Source organism: Zonotrichia leucophrys, chromosome 13 (assembly GCF_028769735.1).
Source record: "Zonotrichia leucophrys gambelii isolate GWCS_2022_RI chromosome 13, RI_Zleu_2.0, whole genome shotgun sequence".
NCBI lineage: Eukaryota > Metazoa > Chordata > Aves > Passeriformes > Passerellidae > Zonotrichia > Zonotrichia leucophrys.
The window spans coordinates 11815251-11837651 of NC_088183.1; the positions used below are offsets into that span (position 1 = coordinate 11815251).

Consider the following 22401-nt stretch of genomic DNA (forward strand, 5'->3'; position numbering starts at 1 on the left):
TAATTCACTGAGGTCAAATCAACTTTCAACTTCCAACTATTCAACTTTCTACTACTGCTGTGCATTGTTTTTATACACAGCTTAATGAAGAATCTCTCATTGGGAGTCTATCACTCCTTTGAGACTGAGCTTTCTAAAGAAAATACCTTAGATATTTTTGAGGGACTTCTCTCAAGAGATATTAATGGAGTAATTTATGCTTGAAATACACAGACATTTCATGTCACTGCTTTCCTGCCCATGTAGAAGCCAGCCTTCAGAATATCAGATTTATGCTACCCCTTGGCAAACAGCTGACACTGACATCAGGACAAGACACTCATGCAAAAAAAAACCTCCAAGGAAAATAGTATAACACTATGCATTTGAATAATAATGTTCTATATTATTTCTCCTGCTTCCCAGTGCCAGATTCTGTTTATCTTCATTAAATAAATTTTACTATCCTTGAAAGCAGAGGAAATATATGTATGTATGTATGTAGAGGGAGTCGTGATTGATTTTGCCTGTAGGTGGTATGATATGAGCTGTAATCTAATTGAGTAGATGTAAAATAAAATTTGAATTTTATATGCACTTCATTTCAGTATCCACAAGACTGTATTTTCAAGAAATTGTAATAAATCTCAGTGTTTAAAATTTTGGATATCCAGTTATAGTTTCTTTTCATAATTCAGGGTTCCTTCTGTTCTGTGGCGGACACTTAACAGGCAGCCAATTTGGGTTTTGTTTACTTGACCACAGAAATTGCAAGAGATAGGTGTTTTTGAGAGATTAGTTCTATTCATAATCACTACTCATATCCACTCTCATAAGTGGCACATAAACACATGGATTTCCACCAGGATGCCTCCTGCTGTGGTGAATTTTGTCTGTTCACATTGGATGGTGTCTTTATATCAGGTCAAATACATTACCAACACTTTCACATTTATGAGCACATATTTTTTAAAATTTAGGTTGTTGGAGAAATTGACCATTCAAAATTCCTCAGAGCTGTCCAAAACACTTCTTGAAAACATGCTGTTTAATTTATGGGGACTTCAGAGAGTCTGTCAGTAATTGCATTTCTCTATCTGCGTGTCTGATCAATTCTCCTGACTGCAGTTTACAAATGGTCCGACTACAAAGGAGTTTCTACCAAAACCTCTGCAAGAAATGCCTCTTTGGTATCACTGTGGCACGGTAGATGTACACAGGGCTCATGTGTACATCTACATCTGAGTGTATAAACATACACAGATTCACACACACACACATTCATACATACGCATGGATTTTGTAGACCACTGGCCAGCAGAGTGGAATTTGGAAATGGGAAAGAATCAATGTGAACATGAATCTGTGGATTCACCACAAGTTTTTTATTACTCTTACATTATTTAGAGTTCATTTGAGAAAGTTTCCAAAAACACCTATGGAATTATGCATCCATTGTACTCACTTGACATTCACTGGGGTTTAAGAGATTAAGTCCATCAAGCTCCATGGAAAAAACCTTCTGCCAGGATTCATACAAGGCTGCTCTTCTAAAGCAATCCCAATGGAGGACTTAATCATGTCTTGGCCAAGGGGTAAATCTCTTCAAAGTTCCACAGCAGCTCATGCATACCAATGGGACTAAAGCGTGATATAGGGTCTGGTTTTCAGTGAACACTAGACACAGCTCCAAAAATTTAAAACTATAATGAAATCAACTTTTCATATGTCTTGGCATACTCTTTTTGTATAGTTAGCTAATGGAAAACAATCATGATAACAACTTGCACATTTATTATTTATGCATTCCAGTGAAAAAATTTATTTTAATACTATGCCAATTGAAACCAAGTTAGGATTTGAAATCTTAAGAGATATAATGATATACTGGAACAATCTTGATTACAGAGTTAATTAGAGAGCAAGTCATTTATTTTTATTAAAAATTAATAATTCATGCAACTTAATTGTTAGATAATGACAATTTTGTCTGCTATATGCAATTGAAATTATAAAACCTTCATGATTTATACCTATGATTTCAAGTATTTATTTTACTTAAAATACATGTCAAAGGGTTGCTGTTAAAAGAACTGTCAAAGACCTAATGCAAATGGAAATCTTGCTCATGCAGAACAAAACACAAACACAATCCTAATAAATCTGTGTTGCCAAGGCTTCTATTTCTTGCTTTATTATGGAAAGCCACAAAGAAATTTCTGGAGTTAATAGTCAGAATAAACCATAAGCATTCAACAAATTCAGACAGGCCAGTACTCTCAATGAAATTGAAGGCTCAAGACAGGAGCTCATGATCTTCCTTCAGATTTAATTCTGTATGTTCTTTTCCTCATGCACAGGTGAATAATTGGGAAAATTATTTCTGTTAATTAAATACCCCATTTAAACAGAAATGCAATCTGTCTAATACTGTGTGCACACTCTCTAACTCAATTTTCTTAGTACTGTTTAGATGTGTTCAGTGCTCAAATCTGATAGAAGGAAAGGCTGATTGTAATCTACAAACCATATGAACTTGTTTGCCTGTATTTTTCTGATTTTAAATTCCCAAGAAAATAAATTAATTTCTCAATTTCTGTTTATGACAAAGAGCACTCCCTTTCAGAACAACTTTTCCTCTCTTATTTCACTTATATCAGTCACAGCAGTGGTTACCTGGGAAGAATTTTTGACAAGGGCCTCTCTGTGCTCCATGAGTGGAACTCCATATAACTTTATAGGACTTTAACACTGCCTGCTGAGTTTACAGTACATACCAAGACAAAAGCTGTGCATTGAAATTACAAGGAAACATCACAGTCCCTCCTGAATGAGAATCCAGTGGCAATAAAGCAGATATGCTGACAATCAATACCCAGCAGCATCATAATCAGGATCATGGTGTCACGTTGGACATACTACATCCCACACAGTCTGAATGTGATCAGCACTAGGAACAATGCAGAATCTGTCTACTGAGAAGGAGTTAATGGAATTTCCAACAGGAATCATACAATAATTTGGGTGGGAAGCATCTTTGAAGGTCAACTAGTACAACTCTAGTTTTCATAAAGCATTTTCTAAGATGCTTTATGCCTCTGCTAACAAAGTCAAGCAGTATTGCATTTGTCACACTGCCATGCACTAAGTAACTATTTTAAATTGGTGATATTCACTGCAGAAAGTGCTAAGATGACTACTTTTTCTGGACTGGAACAGAAAAGAGAAGCACATATTTGCAAGATAAAAAACATGTTAATAGAGGCCTGTTTATGACAACACATAGAATAACTGATGATGAAATAAGCTTGCACATACAGTAAATGAAAATTATACACAAAATCAAAACTCATGCATCTGTCGAGATAAATTGAGCACTGTGTAAGTCTAGGGATGATTTTCCTTTCCTTTGGAAAATGTAAATGTCTGCTTTGCTTTGAATGATAACAGAATGTAACTAAAAACAGTACTAAAAGCAGTGCTGTTCTGAAAGACCAAGGAGGCAGGAACAAACTTAATGCAGCACTCTAAAAACCATGACTGAAAGCTTCCTCTTCCCTCCCACCATTACCATTTAAATTCAGTTAGTACAAGGTGTAGTCTCACATCATGTAATACTGTTATGCATTAACAGTCTCTCCCTCTTTTTTGTTTCAATAAATACTGAACATGTTTCTGAACACTGCCCTTTGCTAGTGAAGTCAGAAGTCAAAACAGCAAATAAATTTATGACAATATTCTTCACATTGGGATCTTGCAGAGACTTGAACACATTTTCTCAAATCATATTTAGTTACCAGTTCTAGATTATGATAATGAAGAGAAAAACACTTAAAGCATAAAATCCAACGGCTTGGACATGCTATATGCAGAAAATGAGTCAAATTATGGCTCAAACTACCCAGTGCTTGGGAAAACTATACATTAATGCAAGAAGTGTGGACAAGAAACAAGAGAAGCTGAAGAGTAATACTTAAAGATGAGTATTTAATGACTAGCAGTACAGAACCTTAGTAAATTAGACATGTTACTGCAACAGAAAAGGCCACCATGTTCATGCATGACACTTGAAATCCCAATTTGGGAAATTATCTTCGCTGAAAGTCTGAAAGTGTCCACTGCAGATGACTAAATCATGAAAATGCAGTGGAAAGAAATTTTGTGAACAAATACCACAACTACCAAGGCACAACACAAGATATTAATTTACATTACCCAGAAAACCTTTAAAACCAGAATGAATAGAGTACAACATGGATTAATCTGTAAATTATGGTGCTGATAAGTTTTAGAGATGCACATGCACATCCAGAAAAAAAATTTGTGCAAAGACTGTTGTATACTTGATAACAAGAAAGGAAGACAAACAGTTTAGATGCAAATGGCCATGGTATGGTAAGAGCTAATGAAACTTGGGGAAAAAAGGGGGCTGGACAGCAGAATAGGAACAGACAGACTTTAAGAAAAGAAAGTTCAATAGATTCAGCAAATCCTTTGGGAAAGCAAGCAATGACTGGAAAAAAAATATGAAGAGTTGCAGTTCCACAAAAATTACCTATTGCAATATAGAAGTTGAAAAGTGACTACATCAGAAGCTCATCACCAGTGTCAAGGCAAAGTAGGAAGCACAAAGAAAGTGGAAATAGGTTACACTAAAAATATAGGAGGAGTATGCAAAAGAAAATTAGAAACGTCAAAGCATAAGATGGAAAGAAGCCAGCAAAGGATTCAAAGACATCAAGAAATCATTGCAGATGTTAGGAGTAAGAGAATCATGTAGCAGCCTAGTACTGACTGTAGAAGGAAAACTATCAGAATGCCAGGACACCTCACACGCTGAATGCTATTCTTGCTTTAAAATGTTAACTGCAAGTAGGTGGGTAGAACAATTAACACCAGAGAAAAGAGTCTGGGATAAAGAAAAACAGATTAAACAAGCTCCTCATATTGACTGATGAACTCACTGAACTAGTTGCAACAAATCAGACATATTAAAACTCATTAGGTATCTGTGAGGAACTGCCAAGCCAAAAATGTCATTTGTGGTATCTGTCATTAAAGGGAATATAGGAACCATAAACCACAGATTTGGAAGCATACATGAATTACTAAATTTCCCTTCACCCTCTGGTCACAAATAACAAGGCATCTGAAAAACATGGCTATGCCCATGAACTGGTATGTTTTTGTCCAGGACATATCATGTCAAACTCATTTTCTAATTTTCTTCTCCAACAGGGCAACAGGTCATTTCAAGGAGGAAGAAATATTGTGTATATCAATTTTTGTAGAGTTTTTGACACAACATATTCTATTAGTTGAATCAGGGAAGTACAATCATCAGAAAAGTAGTGAAGAATGGGTGCAAATATGTTTGGGATTACAGGATTTATGGAATTATTAATAGTGTTTTACTATGAAATTATAAAAGTTACTCACCGAAGTAACAGAGGCAGATTCATAGTGTGTTCTCTTCAATTTTTTCATTATAAACCTAAAGAAAGGAAGAGAGAGTACATTTATTAAATATGCACCTCCCACCAAAATAAGGAATATCCCAGGTACATTGGGGGAGAGGTCTAGAATTCACACTGGTCTTGACAAACTGAAAAAAAAATCTGACACTAAATTGGTAAAGATTAAAAACAGACTTAAATTCCTTATTAAGTGAAGCACGAGGCAGGAACATCACAGCATTACAAACATATAACAAAATTAATGTTATAAATGTTTGTGCCCATTTAGTAAACACATATAACATAAAAACATACAAAGCACAGTGCACATACATACAAACATACATACACCCAATTAAAAAAACAGAAAAATCCTTGTCACAATGGTTCTCTAGTCACCTTGGGCAAGGGCTTCAGCAAGTGTTGCCTCTGTCAAACAAATGAAGCTGTCGACTGTGCTTTAGCAAAGACATGGACAAACTGAGGTAGATAATCAGAGATTTAGGAAGCATAACAAAAGAAAGAGCAAAAGAGCAGAGGATGCTTCAATTTGATAGTTAGAGTAGATAAGTGAAAGATCAAAGGGCTTAAACTACACTAACACACCAGTTTAGAGACTGAGAAAAATCTCTGATACTAAGGAAGAAACAGTGAAATTAATTGCCTGGGGTAGCCATGGCATAGTTATCACTGGAGGATTTTATAAACAATTACACAAACATTTGTCAGGAGGTACACAGCTGTAATTTATTCTGCCTTGAGGGTCTCCCTGATTTCTTTTTCCAAGATTCTGCCATCCAGAATAGTCATTAATTTAACAGATAAGGTACTCACACAAAATAAAGGTGTTCTGGTACCAAGCTTCTGCTCCTACCTAGACAAGTAAATATTTAACAAGTGCTTTGGCCCCCGACTTGAATGCTGATCATCTCATCTGACACAGATGCTCCAGCTCCTGAATCACCATTGCATTGGGAATCCCAGGTGTTCTCTCACTTGCTTACCTACAGGAAATTTCTGCATCTAAAAGACAATAGACTGACAATAATTTTGTGCACATTCTTAGAGTTAATGAATTTTTCCACTGTTAAAACTATTTAGGCTGTGATTCTTTCATATTTGACTTTATGCAGTTTCTTGCATTCATTTCAATCTCTTGGGATGAGGCAAACATCTCAGTTGGTTTGTCCAGAGTTCAGTCAATTTTCTTGGACTTAGCACACTAACTTTGATATAGCTACACATAGGTGGGACAAATCCCCAAGTTCCAAAACTGCTTACCTACGTTACCTTGCAAAATTAGAGGCATCACAGTCTGACCTTTAACATTTTTAGCTTCCATTTCAGCTCTCATCCAACGGAGATGATAGCTTGACACCTTAAAGTTATTTTATGCATATTCTGATTGTATTAACTATTTTTAGCTGTCTTTTTTAACTCAAGTGTGTGAGTAAGCACATTTTGCCAAACTGCAAAGTTCAGCAATGCTTTTAAAGGCATTAGCTCCTTTGAGGTTTAATGCAGTCTCTTCCCAAGTAATATGATTTCAATCCAGACTCCAAAATATTTCACTTTGTGTTCTCCAGGCAACAAAGAAGATAAAAAAATTAAAAAAAAACCAAAAAACAAAAACAACCCTAACCCCAAACAAGCCCCCCTCCATTATTAATTTGATGTTAAATTTTCCCTGATCACCCCATTCTGAGCATCCCTAGCAATGACATTCCACCCTTTGGCTAAGAGCATATGGCTTTGACTGCAAACAGCTTAGAGGGTTCCATTATTTTAAGTTCCCTGGGAATGACAGCATTGTAATGCAATATTTGCTGTGTGCAGGCCAGGCTGTGCAGAAATGGCAGGGCTGATCCTGCAGGTGAACTCCTGAGCCCAAACTCTGCAATTCCCAGAGCAGGCTGCTCCTCCTCCCTGCTGCAAAGTGGGTGCCATGGGCTGTTGAGCACAGGGAGGCTGATGGAGGGAGGAGAATGGGATTACTCCAAAGTGATGAGGAAAGGCAAATCCAGCACATCAAGTGAGTGATGCCAATGAAACCACTGAAATGTAATCACTGCCTGGGTGGGGGGTTTAGTAAGGAATGATGAAGGGAATAACTCCTGGCAGTGCCAGATCAGTGATAATATGGGAACACCAAATGTCAAGGCACCAAATATCCTATACTATAGAATTTTACTGTAGTAATTCTGCATGAGAAAATTATTAAGTGAATACAGAGAAAATTTCACTAATTCTTTAAAACTGATTTTTTAAAAGGATAATTTAGATTCAAATATGAAAACAAAGGTAATTTTATCTTGAGGTTCTCTGTTGGGCAGTCTAAGTCAGAATATTAGTGGCAATCTTGTAAAAGTGGTTCTGCAGTTCAATCAGTCCAGAGCTAAACCTTTAACTATAACTAAGAAATAGGACAATCTTCCTTGATAGTATTAAACAAAGTAAAATTCCCTTCTTCTGTAGAACTATAAACATATTAAGATATGATAGCATGATTATTTTTTCATATTTTATATTGTGATGAAAACAATCATAGAAACTTGAGGTAGTTTTCAAAGTAACTCCTTACTGATTAATCTTACAAATGTGCTGTCATCTGTATATGCTGTAAATAGCTACTGCCAGCAGAAAAAATGCTATTTTACAATACATATAACTCAAAGTAGCATCCTAATTAATTGAGCATCTCTTTTCACCATATATACAATCAGAATTTAAAATTATATTCTTTGTGTTTTTATCTAAAATTTGATAATAGTAAATCATATAACATAAAAAATATGTAATTTATGCAGGCATGCAACACAAAGACAATTAGAAACACCCTATTTTGATTTCACACAGCCTAATTTTTGCCTCCCTAGGCAGTGATTACTTTTTAGTGGTTTCATTATCTTCAGTCATAAGAGTTGATTATGATTTTTTAGATTATTCTTCTAAAAATAAATTTCCCTTAAGCAGAAGTACTTCTTTATTACTCTTCGCATCTCTGTGTTCTTAAACATTTCATTCTTCCTTAGTTATATTATTTTTTACCTCCAGAAGCATTTTTCACTGCTTGGCCTGATCAGGACACAGATTCTGTGAACAGGACAGAGTGGCAGCAGCCCCTGGGGCAGTGTGGATGCGCTGCAGCAGCACTGTGACAGTGGGAATGGTCTCTTATGCCTGTGCACATCTTCATTGTGGAAATATGGAAAAATGTCATCATTCCAGCCTGCCTCTGCTCATTCATCCCCTATCCCTGCTCAGAGCAGCAGTGGAGAGTCCCAGCACCAAACCAGACTGGCAGGACCAGTCTGTGCTCGCTGGCCTTCCATGGGAGGCAGCACCACACACTGAAACTCCTCACGGCGTTTTCTGGTAAACAGAACGGTGTTTAGAAATGCTACTCCAACAGAAATGCTACTCCAACAGTATTTGAAGGTATAAATAAAAGAATCTGAATAAATCCTACAGCATTTACACCAAGAGAAAGGCTTTATTTGCTGTAATGACACACCTCTGATCAGCATTTTAACATCTCACGGCTGTGAATTCCTTTACATAAAAGTAAAAGGGAATCATTTCAAGCAAAGGTGTGCAGAAAACTCTCCAATTTATGTTACTGTCTGCAAAAATACTGCTTTAGAAAACCTCTTCATCTTCCTGGACATCCTTTATGACATTATTCTTTAATTATCTCAGATGTAAACATTAAAGAAAGGACTAATTAATTAGAAAGCCTTTCGTGCTAGACACCTGATGTCTAGAAAAATTAGTATTTGTTCTTTAGAAGGTCTGGGAACTGATGAAAGAAGTAATTTGAATTAGCTGCAGATAGTTCACATTAGTGGATAATTAATTTTCTTCATATTTTGTCCCAGATTTCATTAGGCAACAGTTGTAAACATGTCTGTGGTAGTGAAAGAATGTCAGAATTCAGTTTAGATTGCGACTCCTCAGGAAAAAAAACCAGTGCAACAGCAAGCATAATCAGCAAGCAAAACCAGAAATTAGAAACTTATTGAGAATTCAAAGCATTATTTTGTAGCTGTTTAAATAATTTCTACGGGAAATTAAGGGAATAAGATCCTCATCTCTGAAGGTAATCTAAGACCTGTGGGAGTTCCAAAGAGCAAAGGCAATATTCTGGTAATTTAACCTGATATCTATGATAATGAAATAACAGAAGTAATAGTCTTAAAACAGAGGATAGCACTACATTTTCTTTATTTCTGTATTTTTACTTTAGTGTTTAATGTAAGAATTTATATTACCAAGACATTTCTGGACTTGAGGATTTTTTTGTAATATTTTCTTATTTATGTGCAGAGAGTAAAATTTTGTCTAATAAAAATTACTTAATATTGCATAGAATATTTGTAATAAACATGCTTAATTTTCATCTTGAAGATAGGCACTATGAGAGATACGTTCTGATTGTGACAAAAACTGAAAATGAGATTGCCACGACATATCTTGAGGGAAAAATGTGATTACCACACATCCTGTCCAAGCATTATTTCAGTGAGTGAGAGTTGGGATATAGAACTACTGATAACTCAGATTTAATTCCAAATTATCTAGCTGCTGACAACACTAGCAACAGCACCTGCGCTCATTTAGCTGCCATCCTCAGAAATCACCTTAATGTGTAAATTAGACAGATGACACCTCGCACTGTGCAAGTTTGTTTAACTGATTGTCATGTGTAGAGATGGGGATGAAGGATGAAGGTGGGGTTTTATTGTTGCTTACACCAATGAGGAGGTGGAGCAAGAAGTGGCAAAGCATTTACTGATCAACCATTGAATAATACTAAATGCTATAAAATTTTCTTGGGATAAATGCAAACGACTTGCCTTTTTTTGCTAAAGTCACTGGGTTAGATTTAGGCTTATATTCCAAGATTTTCTGGCTCAGGGCCTCCAGATCATTTTATGGTTGCCTTGGGCCTCCACATCCTGAAGAAGGGAATTTTACAGATTACCTTGTCTCACACCAGTCATCCAAACAAACACTATTGCTCATGCTTTTAAATGCCTGTTAAGATTCAGCGCAGTATTGGCTAGACTCAGTTTCAGACCTGGAATTCTACTTGTTGGTTTGAAAGAATTCTGCTCAAAAAGTCTCAGTCATCTACTACATATGAAAACATCTACAGCTGCGAAACAGAACTTACTTAAAAGCAGCTAATTCATTAACAATTGCATTAGGAAACAAATTTTCTACCAAGAGAAAATAGACTGACCCAAAGACAGATAAGCAAAAATATTTACTTTGAAAGAAGATTATTCTTATAAATCTGAAGGATAGGGGAAGTTCTGCAGATTCCTGCAGATATATGGAAATTATTTTAAAAGAACTACAATGTCTTCTTGAAGGATAATTATGCTGACATTGGAACAGCAAGTGTAGCTTTCTGTGCCTACACAACATCTGTCCCAGGCACTGAAATAGCCATATTGAAAACAACAGAATGCATCTGCCTTCAGAAATAAAATCAAAATCAAACTATTTACAATATTGTCTACTTTATCTAATCAAACTCAAATAAAAAATGTGATTTCAGTTTAACTGATCTTCATTTCACTGTGGTTTCAATAAAATTGTTCAGGCCTTACATTCTAATGAAATAAACCACTTAACAGCTGTTAACACTAACACTTCCGTTTTCTCAGCACACAATATTAAAAAAACAAAAAAGATAGAAAAGGTAATTAGAGTGATTTATTAGAAAACCAATTTTAGTGAAAATAGAGATACTTTTTAAATGCCAACATAATTTAATATGCCAAGCAAGGTTTAGAATTAAGTAGTAACATGACATTGCTTCCAATGAAATCTGGTATAAGACTTTCACAGCCTTTATTAAGTCAGCCTTAAGCCACAGAAGGTGGACTACACCAGAAGATTAAATCAGATATAAATGCAGCCTTACAGTTTGCAAGGAGACTTTGGGAGAAATTGGGCTGTAAAGCCACATTATTGCTGTGAATCATTTTGTACCTGGTCTAGGGGAAAATAAATCTCTCACTCAATGAGAAACTTTAACACAACTCTTGCAACTTACACAAATCTCCCCCAAACTTCAGCCAGTCATATTATGCCAACAAAAAGGAGAAGTCACCAGATTTGCATGCTTGTTTTAATGATGCTTCTGGGATTTAAACCTGATATAAATTGGTTTAATTTTTCTTGAGCAGAATCTTAAGAAGAAGGACAGTACAAATTCTTTTGTTGGGAAGGACCAATTCTTCAGAATTAAATTAATCCTGTTATTTAAATGTCTTGCAAATATTTAAGGAAAACATATTGCAGTCTTTTCAGGGAGTGGATAGAAAATGTTTTTTCCACTCTGCTGTTCATTTTTCAATTCTTTCTGGAGACTACAATTTCTACCTAATTGGGTTCAAGATAATTGACAACAACTTTACTAGATTTAAAGGGTAAGCCTCTAACAGATGCAGGGCCACAACTACATACGTACATATATATATATATGTATGTATGTATGTATATATATGTATGTATGTATATATATATATATATATGTATGTATGTATATATAATATGCAAAGAATTTTATCTATCTCATATATATATTATATTTTATATATATATATAACTTTTTTAGTGATTTGGATTTTAAAGAAAGCACACTTGGCCTGGAAAAACAAAACATTCAAATTGTCAATGCTCTCGATCACATTTTTCAGAATACATAAGGTTTTCATATCAAAATAAATATGTTTGGATGAAATCTATTTTGCATAATTTCCTTTAATTTTTCACCAGCTGTGCATTTGTCATAGCTAACTTTATTAGATAAGTCAGCATTAGTTATCCTTTTTTAATCATACCACCTTTGTTTGGCAAATTTGTCATTATTACTTGAGGTATTTTTTCAGCTTGCAGAATATTTTGTTCACATCATTCCATGAAATGCAAATTATTTTTATGGCTTTGTCTTTGCGTTAGTATAGACTTCTGAGGCATATTGACTTTCATTGATATAAAATCTCTTTTTTACTAAGAGATGAAGATTTTTTGTGATGATGATGATGCCTCAGGTTTTAACTTTTATATTTTTCAGGTTCTTTGCTTCTTTAGTGTGTGGGTCTGGGCTTCATATTAGGGGATGGTGAGCTCTGTGCACAGAGCAGGGAGACAAAACAATTCCTCTCTCACTGAGGAACAAGGACAAATGATCCAAATCTCAGGCCCAAGAGCACAAACAACATGGACTGAAGAGAGAAAAACAAGAAAGATGGAACTTTATAACCTAAAGCTATAACTGGACAATTAACTCCAATATGCAAATGGACCAAAACTTATAAAAGTGACAGACCCTGTGACCCGTCATCCATTTTTGTGACCATTTTGGTTCACCTGGGGTGTAGCCCTGCCTGGACTCTTGTGCTACCCAAGGTGGATCTGTTGAGGCCTAATAAATCCCTAGTTTATTCTTTAGCTCTGTCTAGTCTCTGTTCTATGTCAGCCTTCACAAGGCATCAATGATTCTAATCCTTCAGCCATCATTCTTTGGTTGGCCATAATTATTTTGTCTACATAATGCCATTTCCTTTTTCTCTTTTTGTAAGCACTGGTGTTGAGATCCAATTGAGGGTGAAAACCCTATATGGTTAATTCCAGCAAGTTACTTTTGATTAAATTTTGGACTTCATCATAAGAAATGAGAAAAAGAAGCTGGGACTTCCAGACGAATTCAAAGGAATTGGGTACTCAATTATTACTCAGTTTTATGACTCCCTTGTCACCACAGTGCCTCATCTCTGTACTTTGGGCCTCGCCCAGATCACGCTGAGATGACCTGTAAAGATTTGCAGAGATTCCATCAGCCATGAGAGGTTTGAGAGGTGCCACAGCCAGTGCCTGGTTGGCAGGGCTCGCACGGCTCTGCTGCGCTCCCACTAGAACTGGAGCTGCCCAGTGCTGGCACCTGGGGAGGCACCACAGCAGGCAAGGCTTGAGCTATCAAACCACCAGCAAATTCCCCAGCCAGATAAAACTGAGCGCAAACCACCCCGAGTTTCCTTAGGCTGCTCTGCGAGCGACGTCTCCGTGGTGGTTAAGCAGCGCGTTGATGAACGAGCGCGCACCTCGAGCTGCAGGGATGCCAGAGCCACGCGGCTCTTGGAGACTGCAGCCCAGTTGCTATGGCTACAACCAGCTCCCAAAGGATGGCTGCATTTAGCTGGCACATCCCAGACACCCAGAATACTAATGAAATGGAAGAGTCCATCTATCTGCACTGCGATTCAAAGGTGTTTTACAAATCTAAAATATTTGCACTTAGTCAACTGCAAATACAATTATCTTATTTCTCAAATATATACATATATATAAACCCAAAACAACCTTATTGTCTTTACAGAAACCTTTTCTCTCTCTTTGCCCCATAACTAGATTTAATTTTTATGCAATATTTGAAAAAATGGAATTCAAATATTGTGGCTTAATAAGTATCCATTTTCCTAAAACTATAATTAAGCAAACAAGGATAATAAGGATTTCACATTAGCTACATTCTAATTTCCTGTGGAGTCAGAAAATACAAAACTGGATTCAAACTGACTTTTCCTCTTTTGGCCAAAACATCACTGGCCTTTGCAATACAGTTTACAGAATCGAATGTTGCTGAAATTGTGACAGCCACTTAATCATTGTCTAACAAAAAAGGGTCTTCCCCTGTGATTTAATTCTGATCTTAGGCCATAAAGGGAGACATTGCCAGTGCAAACATTGCCTCCACAGATGTAATGCAGGACTAATTGAATCCTGCTCCATTTCCATAAGATGGCACATTAAACAATTCTCATAATAGGCACCCTTCCTGTTACAGGAGCCCTTAAGTTCACAGAATATCCATAGACAGGTGAGATTCATGAACACTGGGATGATTAAATCATCTTACCAGTAAATCCAAAAACTCTGCATGACTGACATTAAATTATGGAAGTGGTCAAGTACCCATTTCCAAGTCAGATTTTTTTTTTATGCATATTCCCAGACGTTTCTTGGTTTTCACACATGTAGAAATCATTGCAGCATTTCCCACAGTTCATATATCAGGACTGCAGTGGAAAACATAATCTGAAAACATAGTTTTAACCATATAAAGTTTTAAACACCTCCTGTTCACATATATAACCCATCACTGGAAGGAAAGCTTCCATCACTTTCCATTCACTTAACATTGGATCAGATTTTAAAATACTGATATCAACACATGCATAACTTCTTAGTCATACATGAAAAAAAAGGTCTTCCCATCAAAACAGAGAGATTGTAGACAGAAACATGAATCCTAGGCATAAGGGAGACTTCAGAAAGCTTGTGCAACATCTGAGCAACCTCCATTCAGATTTAAAGTCTGTATTGATTAATATGTACCAATAAAAGCCATTCACTGTGTAAAGAGGGCTATCTGGAAAAGGCAGGAGTTATGCTTTGAAGTATTTTCTACTCTCTTTTCCTGAAGAGTTGAGTGAATTGATTATACTGAATTGTTGAGGCAAGCAGAAAAATACAGAGCAAGAGAAAACTGTGACCTGTAAATAATCTATTACATAGGCAGCTTCTGAAGAAAGAGGCTTTACAGTTTGATATTTGTCAAAATCCACTGTACAAAGATTATTAAAGTGCATAATCCTAAAATCTCTTAGTGACTAGCAAAGCAGAGTGTTCATGATTATTAATATCACCCCCAAATCCTTCAAACATTGTGTGGAGGGTACATTTTATACCATAAATAATGCTTCAACTTGGCCAAAGATATCAATGAAGGTGTACAGCAAGAGAAGCACTGCTCAGTGGACTCTGTCTTGAGCTATGAGAAGGTGTGGTAAGGTGGAGGGATGGACATGCAAAAGGTGAAGAAAACTCCCTGTAAATATTTAGGATCTTCTGAATGTGCCTGTGTTGAAGAATTTTTCACAGCCTGACTTCACAGAGCTCAGCAAGGGAATTTGGCTTTTCTTACCAAGGTGCACATATAGTGAAACTAATGGAAGCCTTCCTCTAAATTCAGTGAAGAACAGAGAGCTGTTTTAAAGCTGTAATTTTTTTAACCTGCCCATTTTAACAAAATATTTGTATTCCTTTTTTATTGTATCCTGATGACTGCCACGTAACAATAATCTAACTTCCAGTCACACAAACAACCTCTGGTGCACTGACAGCTGCTATGGCATTTTCCCAATAGCACTGCAGATGCCTCTACATTTTAACTGCTCTTGAGGAGCTTGGTGACAAATTTTAGGGGCAAAAGCGATAAGTAAAACTCATATTCCTACCAAGAAGTGTGGTCCTCCTGCAAGACTCTGTTAGCTCTCCTCAAAGGCAGGCAGTGATACCAATCTGCCCCAAGTCAAATTAAGAGAATAAAACGTTCAAGTAGGTATTTTGAGTTAATTCAGATGGATATAGAGAAAAATGTCCTTTCCAACTTATTTTATTCCATTATCCTTTTGTACAGACAGGCATAACTAAAGTTCTCCTCTCAGCCCAAAAGTGCCAGCCCACACCTGAGGACAGTATCATTCCAAACAGCTTATCAGGAACCAGAACCACAAGGCCTCATCTCTGCGGAATTTACTCCAAGAAATGGTGAGTGCAACGAGGACAAGCTTCTGGAATACTAGGTGGAGTGGGGGCGTGATTGACTTGGCCCAGGGAGGAGAAAAAGCATACATATAAGGGGAAAAGGGGAGGAGGAATTATATAACCTAAAAGATTGACAATAGAACTGGCAGGGCTGTGGCGGGAAAACTGAGGAGGGCAGAACCATTTTACACAAAATGGGGGGGAGCAGATACATAAAATGGGGGAGGAATTAAATGAACTTAACAAACACACTATAACAGGTGAGCAATAAGAAATAATTCCACAACAATTCCTGTAGTTGACTCCTTCACAGATTGTGCATAGACCTGTAAGCACATAACATTCCCTGTTCTGCAGCTCTCATATACTTGTGTCATCATCTGGTTAATAAAGGTCTCAGAAGTGCCTCTGTGTGAATAAAGGTGCAAATGAGACCATATGCCAGTGGCAATAGTATGGATTTTATTTCATACCACCTCTGAGAGTGAGAAAGAGAGAGAGAGAGAAAGAATGAAAAATAGAAAATGGGTGGGGGGGACAAAAAGAGAGTGACAGAGACAGAATAAAGAAAATATCATCACTCCTTGGATCCCAATGATACTCCATTGATCCTCTCCAGGATCTATTTGATTCTATCCTACAGTGTTATCTAGGCAGCTTAACTTACAGCCCAAAGCTCCAGTCAGGTATGTTCAGAGAGGATTCTTTGGTTGTAGCTTCTTTATACAGTTTTGCTATAATGGGCAGAACTCTTTTATATTAATGTTTGAGGCACGGACTATTTCGGTCTCTGACAACTTCTCTACAATAATCTAGGAGTGAAAAGTTTCCATACCAGCAATTTATGTTAAATTTGTATGGAATAAAAATTATTCTCCTTTATCGACACTGAAATAAAGTTTGCAGCTCAAATAAAGATATCACACAGAAATCTGGTGGTTTTTAACACATGATAAGCACTTGCAAGTTTTACATAAATCATGCCAGATTTTTACCTTCTACACTATATCAGTGTCATTAAGAGTAATTTGCAGTTGGTGATTTACAGAGCAGAAATATTCATAGTGGCTGTGTGGTACTGAACAGTTTCTACTGTGCAATTTCCCTATAAATAATAATTTTTCATGTCTCATGTAAGCATGACGATGCAGTAAGGCATAGTGGCATACTTCTAACATTGTCTATTCTCAAAAGGAAATCAATATTCTTGGGATGATGTTCCCTAGAGCCAGATAGATTGTACATTTGTTAGAAGTATATTTACAGAAGCTTTTCAAGGAATGGGGAAACTGATCTTAGACAGAGGCCCAAAGAGGAGACCTGAAACTTGGCATGCAAGAAACAGCAAGGAACATCATGGAGCATGAAACATCATGAAACATCATCTGTTTCACAATACAGGCTGGTCAGTGTGTTCTTTAGTAAAACTGGAGCTTGGCTTTAGTGCAAAACAAGAGGCAAAATAAAATAGTACAGGAGACCCTTATAATTCTCCATTCCTTTTTTCCTTTTCTTAGAGCAAATTCATCTAAGTCTACTTATGTCTATTTACATATTAATGGCTATGAGGTTTTCCTCAGGATGTGACTCTGACCCAACTCACTTAAAGTATCTACTATTTTTCTCTGTTCTTAGGACCTGAGAGCAGGGAGGGAAAAGTTTATTCGGTATTTTTATAAGCTTCTGCACACACTATAATTAAAATGAGAAAGGAAAATAAATTAATACTTAGCATTATTCCTAAGTAACACATGTATTTGACTTAATTAAACAGAGAAAAATTATCCTTTCAGCTAACAACCAAAAGAACATTCTGTATGAAGGATTTTCTTGAACAACTCTTCAAGATTTAATTGATAGACTGTGGCTTACTTGCTGTAATTGTCTGTTTCAAGAATTACATATGTGACTCCTGAGAGTGGTTTATTGGAGGTTATCCAAAACTAGCATCTGTCCACAGTACTGGAAATATTGGACTGCCCTATTTGTGCCAGATATTTCACCATATTTCACACAGAAGAGGGAAAACCCCATTCATATTGCCAAGAAGTTCTCCATGGTATTGTTCTCAGCAAAGGAATAAAGAATTCTGTTGTTTGAGTGTTCCAAAACTCACACTCTGTCCAAAACCACCCAAACCATTGTTCCTGTTGCTCAATTTCAAAATAATCATATAAAATGGAAAGAATTCAGAGGCTCAGCTGATACCAACTGGGGTAGCTGATTTATATGTAAAATTCTGAAAGAAAATAGAGAGCTGGAAAAAGGGGGGTTTGATATGTTTTCCTGCAACCAGAGTTTAATTGCACTGATCTTGAGCAAAGTAAATTACTTGCTAGAAAGATAATTCCCAATCATAATTTTAACTGTAATTTCATTTGCTTGAGGGTTGACTACGTTGCAGAAATGAAGGGAAGTGTTTCCAGAACATGCATATAAACCTTTAAGCTAAGTAGCCTCGTGCCAGATCCAAGGTACCAGGGCAGTCAGAAGTTTGCCAGGGTGTGGACACATCAAGGGACACTGAAGATGGTGGCTTGAGGTTTTCTATTCCCTTGTGGTTTGCTCTATGCCCAGAGATGGTTGCTCTGCTTGGGGGTGGGTCTGGGGCAGGAGGAGCCTTGGGGCTCTGGCGGAGGCTTTTTCAAACCCACCTCCCTCCATGGGGCCAGGCAGGCTGGGCTCTCTGTTGCTTAGCTAGCTTGGGTATTTCTTAGCTCAGGCAAGTAATACCCTGAGCTTTCCCTGGCCCTGGAGACTGTGGCAAGAATCCTTTGAGGCCTTTATTTCCTGAGCTGTCTGGTTTGGTTTGGTCCAAGGCCAGAGAGGATATCCACAGGGGAAGAGGGGAAGCACTGGGGAGCTGAGTGGCTGCTCCCTCCCAGCCCTCAGAACTGCCAGCCCAGCCAAAGAAAGGACCCTAAATCCACCAGCTTCACCTGCTGTGAAGGGGAGACCAACATCAGAGATTCACCATGTTCCCATCTGGTTTTTTTCCCCAGCTGATAGGCAAACCTTTGTTTTTTAATTTCCTGAGACAAAAGCCCTTGCCATTTTTCCCATGCCACGTGGGCACTTTGTCAATAAGCAGTTGGGTTTTTTCACTGTCAAATCCACTAGTATTAATTTTCTCATTTGCAGAAAGGGATTTTTGGAACCTCTTTTGTTAGAGGAAACACTCGTTCCAGAATATTCCTCTCCTGAACTTCTCTCTAAACTGAGACAGATGGCATTAGCACAAGAAGTGGTTAATTTCACCAGGTTCAGTCTTTAGAAATGCCTGATCTTCATCTTCTACCTGGAGTCCTTAGATACTCTGCTACTCCTTTAAAAAATAAAATGGTTCTGACCTTGAATATTTTATTAAAAACCAAACCAACAAACACTTGAATCACACTCTGGTTGGCAATCACTTCCTTCCCTGTGCCACCCAGCTGTGCACTTTATTGTTGAAATTATAACCTGAAGCTCTGTTAAATATACAGCAGTGTACAAATGCCTGCTAAGTAGTGGGATGTAATATTCTGGGGAATTAAGGTAACTACCAATAATAAGTTAAATAAACAGTGTTCAATCATTGTTGTCCCTTGTGTTCCTAAGTTATAGGGCAGATACAGTGCAGCACAGCACAGGGAATTCTCAGCTAATGAAAATTCACAAAGGCCTTAGGTGAAGTTTGTGGAAACATGACTGAATATGCACTGCTGCCCCAGCTGAAGGTGATATAGGTAAGAGCATGCTAAAACATTGCTGAAAAACTAATTTAAATATAAAGGGACTTTTTCACAGACCTCACATTTTTAACACCTTTATAATTTTTCTTGCCCATCAGCTGCCTCTTCTTTCCTACTCCAGTTGCTGTGCCTCCCCATATCCAAGAGGAACATAGGCCAAACTCATTAATATTCATCAGTTCACATTTTCCCCATTCTTCACAAGTTCAAAGGGTACTGGAACAACCAACAATACCCAGAGGCTAATATCTCTATTTATCTTCATGTTTCATTGGAAGATAGACACCAAATGAATAATACTTTGTCCTCAGTCACAAACCTTCACAAACTGTGGTAATTAAAACCTTCAAATTTCCTTGAAATGTAGAAGATGCTCACACTTGTTTGTAAAGGAGTCAAAGTGGCCACCTCTGTGGGAGGCTTCAGAAGCCTTTAATTCCTCCTTTGCAGCACCTCTAGGGTTCTTATGAGCCACACACCTCATCCAAGGCATATGACACTTCCAGGTGTGACTATGACAGGTGTGACACTTGCACAGTAATTCACTTTAAAGATGCTGCAGCTCTGGAGGTCCTGACTTTGTAGTTTATTTCTTTAAAATGCAATTCACTAACCTCATCCACAGCTAAGAAAACAGACAACCGTGATGCTTTTCTTCCCCCTAGATTTACAAGTAAAGTGACTGAGAAGTCCAACAAAGTTGCTGCAAGCAAAATTAAGAACATTATCTAGGTCACTAACATGACAGGGCCAACTCTTATATATTCAGCTCTCGATGCCTTTCAGCTCACCAGAGGACTAATAAAAGGGAATTTTGCTAGGAGCTGTAAGCTCATCAATTGTAGATGTCACAAAGAAACCCGGGCATATTAGTCACCAGTCACAGGATGAGCCACCAATGGGATAAAATTGTGAGAAAAGTAAATGAGCAGTTAGAGACAATCGAAACAGGCATTTCCAGGAGAGACTGAAAAACATTAATCTTTGTCATTATTATGTTATTCATACTTTTAAAAGTTAAGTGAGACTGAAACATGCAAAAGGAAAAAAAGCTGCTGGCAGAAGAATGAGGAGACTATTACATGAGAAGAAAGAACAGCTCATCAGAGGGTATGACTGTTCTCTATAAGTGCACTTCAGGATAAAGATTAGGTATTTAAAAGAATAATTTAAGCTAAAGGTTAAAGTAGGTAGATGAAGAAATGCATATAAACTGAATTCTCTCAGACTGGAAACCAGAAGGTTTCTACCCTTCAGAACAATGACATTCATGAATAGTTTTCCAAGTACAGCAGCTAAGACAAAAATCCTAACTAATGTAAAGTTTGATTTGAAGTTTATGAAACAGCAATACCAGCATGATTTGTTGATCCGTGAAGCTTTTTCCAACCCTTGTTTCTTAATATGCTTCTTCCAGAAGCACAGATACAGAGCTAGGAGGCTTAATATCTACCATGCATCTGTTACATCACAAACACAGCATCTCCCAGCCCCCAGAGAATACAGCCACCTCTTTCATGCAGAAATAACACTGCCAATATAAATCAAACATTGCTGCAGCTGCTGGGTTCAGACCTCTACCACCTAATCAAACTAAGAAAAAAATAAAGAAAAAAGATTCAGCTTTCCCTAACATATTCAGATTACAGGTAATATTTTGTTTAATATATATTTTATTGATCTCAGCAAGCCTAAAGCAGCCTTTTTAGACTAGGCTAGATTTTAGATACTATTTCCAGAAGGTTATAGATATAATTATTTTCTGAAGTCTGAGTAAGATGGTGTTTCTGTAGACTCAAAAAAGGGCTGAGCCTGTGTTAGCAAACTAGTATTTCCAGCACTTAGTCCTATTTTTATCCTCAGATATAGTTAAAAGAGCAGTCAAACCTTGATTCAGCTCTTGGTATTAAGACAATCCCTCTGTCTTTTTCAATTTTGTATCCAGCTGAATGGCCAGAGATGTCCCTTTATACTAGTTTCATGGCATGCTTTGCACTAATGGTCACCCAGAACAGAAAACTTAGGGTAGAACCTAATCCTGAGTCACCTTATTTATAAATTCTTGATTTGCACAAGGCTTTATTTACCATCTTGCACATGGGGAATACAGGCTACTACATGAGCCCCAATAAAACCAAAACCAAGATAGTTAACATCTCTAAAGCACATCAGCACTGTGCAGCAAGCAAAAAGCCCTGAGGGATTTTTCTAATAAGCTGTGAAATCTGATAGATCGTCTTGCTTAACCAATAGAAAACATCTTGAAAAACTGAAAAACCAGATAAGGGAGATTGTTATCCTTATCCCTGCCACAGTCCTCTTTATTTTTCTCTAACCACAGACCCATTCTGCTCCTACACTGCTCTTCCAACTCAGCCAGCAGATAGTCTAAATTCCAGCTTGGTAAAGAATTGCTCTCAAGCTTTTCTAAGCTCATGTTCAATCTCACCTAATTGCAAGGCTAGCAACAAGGAGAAAAAATTCAACCAGCTCCTAGTGCAATGACTCAAAGAGAAATTCCAGTCTCCTATCACCTCTGAAATCCCCTACCTTCCTCTAATTGTCTTTTAATCCCTTCTATATAAAGTACTAGTAATTTGCTTTATTGC

General features: G+C 37.1%; 1 long non-coding RNA gene across 4 annotated transcripts in view; it reads right to left on the reverse strand.

The window, feature by feature from the left end:
- The window catches only part of LOC135453638 (uncharacterized), a 199883-nt gene that overhangs the window by 64227 nt on the left and 113255 nt on the right, over positions 1-22401 (reverse strand). For all 4 annotated transcript variants that reach the window (XR_010441908.1, XR_010441907.1, XR_010441906.1 and 1 more), the window contains one exon: positions 5419-5473. This is a non-coding gene — a long non-coding RNA (uncharacterized LOC135453638). The remainder of the gene's footprint in view (positions 1-5418; positions 5474-22401) is intronic.